Source organism: Salvia miltiorrhiza, chromosome 1, assembly GCF_028751815.1.
Source record: "Salvia miltiorrhiza cultivar Shanhuang (shh) chromosome 1, IMPLAD_Smil_shh, whole genome shotgun sequence".
Classification (NCBI taxonomy): domain Eukaryota; kingdom Viridiplantae; phylum Streptophyta; class Magnoliopsida; order Lamiales; family Lamiaceae; genus Salvia; species Salvia miltiorrhiza.
The window spans coordinates 27,812,067-27,817,664 of NC_080387.1; the positions used below are offsets into that span (position 1 = coordinate 27,812,067).

General features: G+C 38.9%; 1 long non-coding RNA gene across 1 annotated transcript; it reads left to right on the plus strand.

The window, feature by feature from the left end:
* Window positions 1-351: 351 nt before the first annotated feature.
* Window positions 352-3,499, plus strand: LOC131018008 (uncharacterized). The gene is made up of 3 exons (XR_009099978.1): window positions 352-504; window positions 2,580-2,644; window positions 3,240-3,499. It is a non-coding gene; the product is annotated as an uncharacterized LOC131018008 (long non-coding RNA).
* Window positions 3,500-5,598: the final 2,099 nt, after the last annotated feature.

A 5,598-nucleotide genomic window follows, 5' to 3' on the forward strand; every position in this document is an offset into this window, starting at 1 on the left:
GAGTTATAAAAATTTTCCATCAATATTTTTCTCAAATTATTTTCCTATGATGTATTTATAAATTGAGAGAGAGCACTAATGTTAGTGCTATTTATTCTAATTTTGATCACAAGAGTTTTATGCTCTAGCATTTTATCAATTGATGATTAGTCTTACATATATATATATTTTTTTTTACACATGGGTTATTACTACACCACATTTTTATATTTACTTAATGTAACACCCCATTATCCTCCACTAATATTTTCTTTTCCCTACCACTAATCTTTTTCCCTACCACCACTAATATTTTCTTTTCCCTACCACTAATCTTTTTCCCTACCACTACTCCTACCTTTCCACCACACTACTCCTTTTCCCCCACCACTACAATCTTTCTCCCACTCTCACAACTTTTCTCCCACCATTATCACACTCCATAGAAGCCTTTGAAGCCCCAAGAGAAGTAGCAAAGCAAGGGAGAGTGTGGGAAAACTATAGAGTGAAGGTTGTGCTTCGAGGGTGAGTTTTTCTTTGCTTTTTCTCAACTGAAAATGCTTTATGGCCATGGATTTTTACACATTTGTGTGCTATATTATGTGAGGATATGTTTTATGATTTTGGATGATTATTTTGGTAGAGTTTATTGGGTGAAAAACCGTGCATGAGGTAAGGCAGCGAATCTGCCATAAGCACACTGCTCGGCAGTGTTTTGCAAGGCGATTCCATCCATCCAAACGGTTCCCAAAAATTCCCAAATTAATTGTGTATCATATTTCATATGTTTTCTAAACTTTGGTAAAATTTCAGAAGGTTTGGAGCTCTTATGATTTATTTATGAATTTGTAAACATCACTGCCTATCTGGAATACATTTTTGGTAAACAATCTTTGGGAGGCCATAAGTAAAGTTTCAATCGGTGAAAACCTTTGAAACTTGAATATGTCACTCTAGACTCCCGTATCTTTCTTTTGACATCGGTCTCACCATTTTTGAGTAAGGGAAACAACCGGTATAAATTCTTGAAATCTAGTTCTTATTCCTTGTACCATCCAGTAGATTTTACAAACCTACGACTTTTAGGTGGCAAAGGCCGACTTAAATCTTTGATTCTCAAGCCTATCTTTCTACTGAATATTCACTGACATGTTGGGAACTTACTTGTTCAGTTTTAGAATTTTTGGTGAAGCCTAAAGTGGTTTTTCTGATTTATGTTCTAAATCTGCCAAACTTGAACTCTTTTTGTGCACTGAACTTTAGACAGTCATATCTTCTAAACCATGAATGTTCTTGGAGTAAATCCAACTGTAGAGTGTTATGATCTCTCCCTAGTTTCCAGATTGACCCTTGGGGTTCCCAGTGGAGTTTTGTAAAGGGAGATATGAATTTTTAAAGAAAGCCCACTGACTTGGTTGTAATCTGGAAATCTGAAATTTTCAGATTTTTGCTTGTTAAATACCCATCTTTGAGAGGGCATATCTTGCTCGTTTGAATTTTTTTTCATTCGATTCAAATTGGAGAATGATCCTTGAAATGTCTAGTTTCCAGAATTTCTTTTGGAGCCTCATTTGGAGATCCGAGGCAGATTTGATGTCTGTTGCAAAACAACCTCTTAAGAGCTCAAGTTGTTGAATTATTTTCTATGTATCAAAGTTCATTTTAAAGGATGTTTCATGAAAGATTTAGTATATGTGCGTAACGAGTTTGGGACTATTTATTTTAAATGAGGTCCGTTCTTTTATTTAAATTATGATGGACTTTTAATGAATATTTTTGGGATTAAACTCTTATTTCTTGATTTATATAAATTATTTTTTTAAGGACTTATAAATATGAATTTCGTAGGCCTACTGACCTACTGTGATCGACGGTTTGTCGATGTCTAATAGATTTGACAATTTTATAGCAAGTCCCTACATGAGTCTTGAGTACCCTGGTAAAATTTCAAGCCATTCCAACTTCGTTTGATACTTCTTTAAAATGCAAAACCTAAACTGCACATTACTACCGAGAATTTCAGAGAACAGAGGAAAGAGTCATTCATTTCAGTAGCTTCCTGTGTGATCTAGATTTCCAAATTTTTATGGTATTAACCTTATTGTGTTAACTAGATATCCACCAAAGTTGAGCCCAGTTTGACAACGTTTACTATTTTTTCAAAAATCCAAGTTTTCGATTGTTCAAAACTGCCGAACATGGTAGATCGTGGTAAAAACGTCATATCTCTCAAACCACTTGGAGTTTTCGACTCTACTTTTTTTTTATATGAAACTAGACTCGAAGATCTTTCTTTCGGTATGAGTCTCGAGTCCAGGAGATGTCGGAGTCAGAACAGATTAAATTTTGAAGTTGAGTCAGTGTAAAAACAGAGCATGTTTTGATGATGTTTGATTGTGATTCTTATGTGCCTTATGTGTTTGTGTTGCCTATGTGTTTGAATGAGATTAGACGAGGTATGATTGATTTTTGACTGTCTTTAATGTAATGAATTATGGATGCTAGAACCCTAAAACATTAAAAGATACCCTAGGCACGTAGAATTAGACTTTGTCTTATGACAATTTCTTCACGAACTTATCGACTCTTCATCAATGAAGGTCCGGGCGACAGAAAGTGAAGCCGAAGAAGAAACGACTCCACGCCAGCTTTAAGAACAATTGAGGTGGGCATTACTTTTACTATACGTATATAGAGATCCCCTGCGTGTCGTAGGCCTCTTATACGAATATATGCATGAGATGATTTTAACTGTTAATTTCAGTTTATTATTATGCCCAAATGATAAATGACTCTTATGAAATGAAAATGAAATGTTCATGAAATGAAATGAAATGTTTATGAAATGATTGACTGCCAAAAATGTTTATGTTTTTATATGTATCCTATCTGTGTTGGTTCGCCAACTTTAAAGGAAATCCAATTGGGATCCTATGCTAGACAAAGGTCGCTAGCTAGGGTTAACGTGTACACTCATGGAGACCGCGAGTCGCTTGCGACCGGTCTTGGCGTCCGTGGTAAGGAGGCCTCCTTCCCGGCGCGTGACAGAAAGGACAGATATGGATCATATAGACTGAAAATGGGATGCGCATCCACCTTTATGAAAATGAATGAAATGTTTTAGTAAGCGCAGGTCATTCAAGAAAACCCCTGTGTGTTACTGTTGGCAGTTCAATTTATATATGTATGCATGTTGTATTTTCGGCTTATGTCACTGAGTATTTTTATACTCAGCCCTGCATGTATTTCTAAATGTGCAGGTTGAGCAGGCGATGGAATGGATCGGTGTTGAGCGGATTTCCCTTTTGATGTTTATGTAATGAAACCTTGAGTATGCATCTCCATATGCATAACTCACACGTTTTTCCGCTGCAAACACTCTGACTTATTTATCATTTCTACTTGAACTTATTACTACTTCATTTTAATTAACTTTCAGTTGGGGTCTAGTCGTTATGGCAGACTCGTTTGTGAATTACCCAAGTGGTTATATATATATATACCACTAGTTTGTTATTAATGTTGGTTACTTAGTAAATCCCCTTTAATTTCCGTTTCTTATTGTTCATCCCAAGTCATAACCCCGGTTAACCCGTCATTGGGATAGTGGGCTGTGACACTCTCGGTCCGCCCTCATCGAGGCCTCTGCTGCCGTCGCGGTCTTCTGCAGTCCGGCGACCTGCTGCCGGCGTGGCCGGCGTTCACCTGCCTCCTCAGACCTCCCCCTTCCTCGATTTGCCTCTCAATCGAAAACCCCAAATGAAGAATGGAGTAAAAACCCTAGAGTTCCAAAAATCAGAAAATCGCCTCCCTCTGTTCGACGCCATCTCTCAGCTTTGTCGCCGCTTGAAGGATGCTGTGCCTCCGTCCGTCGCCTCGGTGTGTGATTTCCGACGCGACTGCCGTATCTGGGTTTCATTCGCCACCGCTGGCCGATTTCGGGAATCGGCGAAGTCGCCACAGCTCTGCCTTCTCCTTCCTCGACTCAAGTCCGAGGCTTCCTTCGGCGGAGCCGAAGGTCGCTGCTGCTGTTTAGATCCGACGAGCAGCGGGCTCTGTTGCCTACGTGCATCGTCGATTGATCTCGCTCGTTTGTCGCCGCTGACTCGAAGCCGAGTCGAGCAGAGCAGTCGGCTGCTTCCTTGGACTCGACTGAACAGGGCCGCGTCCCTCCGTCGATGCCGCTGCTGCCAAGATCTGGTTCCAACGTGTTGGAGAAGCTCACCTCCGTCATCTCCTCGACTAGATAGGGCAGGACAGAGTTCGATGCTTCCCTATAAGCTAAGTCATATAAATTACTTGCTAGTAAAAGTGTTTGATGTGTTGTGATTCCTGAGTTCATCCAATGATCGAGACATAGGTGACTTCCTTATGTGGTTTCCAAAATGAGATATGTACAACATGTTGTATGTTCTATGCTTTGCTTCAGAGTTATGCCTTTGCTCAAGATTTCATACACACTAATACTTACATAAGTAAAATGTAACTGGTGTTGTGCGATAAAGAACATGTCAATGCTAAGTCTCTTATGCGCATATAGGCCCTCTGTCAATATGAAACTGATCATGCTTGTTGGTATGAATGTGGACTGGATAAACTGGGATAGTATATATACCTTGAATGATGCTTGCTTTGGTTAGAGGTTGCAGTCGGACCAAAAGACGCGGCAGATCGAACTGAAAAAATGACAAGTATATGTGGTTGCTTAATGAATGCAGGTGAATATCAAGGTGGGGGTGGACGAATTTACACAAGGTCTCACCTTGAACTTGGCAGGGCACCGAATGAAGAGCTCCTTCCTGTTTTGCTAGAAACCTTAAGTGTGGAATGAGAATGAAGTTCTTGTTTGCAAAGAGAGGTAAAAAGGGAGGAGGGCTGTATTGTTGGGTGCGAGAATGCAGCAGGCTCAAGAGAAGTTAGGGGAGTGTGCAGCACATGTCTCCACCCCCTTTTCCTTTTTCCCATTTTCTTGAACTTAGGGGGGGGGTGGCAGGTGGTGGAGTAGGAAAGTGGTAGAGTGTAAACCGTAGGGAGTGCCTTTCCTTCTTCATTTTTCTTTGTTGCAGATGGTAGATAAGCATAGGTGTGTATGGTTGTAAAGTATGATGCGATCTAAATATGTGATCTATGTAAAGTCTGATATGATCTAAATATAATCCTTCAGTGTTGGTTGCTCTATAAATCTAATTTGTATTATTATCGAGATTGCTAAATTAAATTCATAGATTTAATTCGTTCGTCATTCTAATACCTAAATTAAATCCGTAGATTTAATTGGCTTCAAAGTCGGAAATAATTCACGACTTAAGTAACAATATGAAATAAACTCCATCTTGACTAATAAATAATACAACTTCGCTAAGTTGGTTATAACTTCGAATAATAAATATTCATCGGTTCAAAGATTAACGTCGCGATTTTAAACACGCGAAGATAAATAAATGCATACTGCTAGTGTAGCGAATCTGTTTCCAAATTACGTAATTCAGAATCATAGTTGGAATTCATAAAGCGTTTCATTTACTAAAAATAGATTAATAAACACGCAATATTGGACTAAAATAAATATAAAAGAGCGGGTTGTTACATACTACCCCTCTTAACAAAAATTTCGTCCCG